This window comes from Pteropus vampyrus, unplaced genomic scaffold, assembly GCF_000151845.1.
Source record: "Pteropus vampyrus isolate Shadow unplaced genomic scaffold, Pvam_2.0 Scaffold27, whole genome shotgun sequence".
Classification (NCBI taxonomy): Eukaryota; Metazoa; Chordata; class Mammalia; order Chiroptera; family Pteropodidae; genus Pteropus; species Pteropus vampyrus.
In genome coordinates, this window is record NW_011888808.1 from 6,971,484 (window position 1) to 6,973,062 (window position 1,579).

Consider the following 1,579-nt stretch of genomic DNA (forward strand, 5'->3'; position numbering starts at 1 on the left):
ACAATTCTTTCATTTGTTCATGATTTTCAGCAATTAGACTGGGCTCATTTGAGCACTTCTCTTTGTCTCTCCTGGGTGACTCAACTGTGGCTGGGTGGTCAAACATAGCTATACTCGCTCTTCTGGCAATTGAAATTTACTTTGTCAGACATTTCAGCTTGCTGTATGTGAGAGTAAAGATCTTCATTTTGATGTCAGGGAAACTCAACTTGAGAGTGAGAGCAAATATTCAAGGCCCAGAAATCTAAAGTCAATTTTGTAATGTTACACTGGGCAAAACAAGTCCCAAAGCCAGCCCGCATTCAAGGAGTGAGAAATTACACTCCAGTTTCTTAGTAGAAGATCCTATAAAATTATATTGCAAAAGGAAAGAGGAATTATTGTGATCTGTGCAAACCATATCTACGACATCAAGAAACTGTTATTTAAAAATATTTATTAATGCCCTGGTGTGATTACGTTATGAGCAGCTATTTTGCAGGACAGTAGTGGTTTATCTCCATTGGGCTTCTTTCCCACCTAAGTGTGCCCAGCCCCCAAGGAAGATTTGTTGGACATGGACATGAGACCCCTGAGGCCCTAGAACTATCTTTTTGGCTGTGAAGTAAAGGCTGACAAAGATTATCACGTTAAGATGATAATGATGAAAACGAGTATGAATTATCTTTAGGAGCAGTCAGTTTAGGGTCTGGTGCAAAGGATGAAGTGCACATTGTTGAAGCACAGTCAATGAATTACAAAGGCAGTCCAATTAAAGTAACACTGGCAGCTTTGAAAATGTACAGTCAGCAGTTTCCTTTGGGGGCTTTGAAATAACACCGCCAGTGGTCTTACGGTCACAGTGTGGTTCGCGGTCTGTGTGTATTAGTGAATAGCACTTAGTAGCTGGGGAGGAAGATGCAGTCAGAAGATGAAGAGGATGTGAAACTCCTTAGTGTTTCTGGAAAGCGTTCTACCCGTGTAATTGGTAATAAGTTTCCATAGAAAATAGTAAAACTCGCTGCTGATGAAGATGATCAAGATGAAGATAAAGATAATAATAATGATGATTTTGATGATGGGAAAGCTGAAGAAAAAGCTCCAATTAAAAAAATCTGTATGATATACAGCCAAAAATGCACAAAAATCAAATCTGAATTGAAAAGACTCAAAATCAACACTAAGATTAAAAGGTCTTGATTCAAAAAACAGGATTCAAAAAACAGGAAAAAAAAACAGGAAAAAACTCTAAAACACTGAAAGGACCTAGTTCTGTAGAAGATATTGAAAAATAAAGCAAAAATGCAAACAGATATAGAAAAAAAGGTGGTTTTCTTTCCAAAGTGGAAGCCAAGTTCATCAATTATGTGAAGAATTGCTTCTCGATGAGGCTTCTGATCACGAGGATTTTCAAGATCTCAAGCAGTGGAAAAAGGTCTCTTTAAGAAAATAGATTACAGTTTCTTAAAAATTTTCATCTTATTTCATTTCTGTGACAGTTGTTGTCTGGCTGTCCTTTTTATAATGCAGAGTGAGAACTTTCCCTACTGTGTCTGATAAATATTGTCCAGGTTCCATTGCCAAGAATGTGTTGTCCAAA

At 37.4% G+C, this 1,579-nt stretch overlaps 1 pseudogene; it reads left to right on the plus strand.

Moving 5' to 3' along the window:
- LOC105289709 overlaps positions 1–1,350 on the plus strand; it is an 8,019-nt pseudogene extending 6,669 nt beyond the window's left edge.
- The last annotated feature ends 229 nt before the right edge of the window (positions 1,351–1,579 follow it).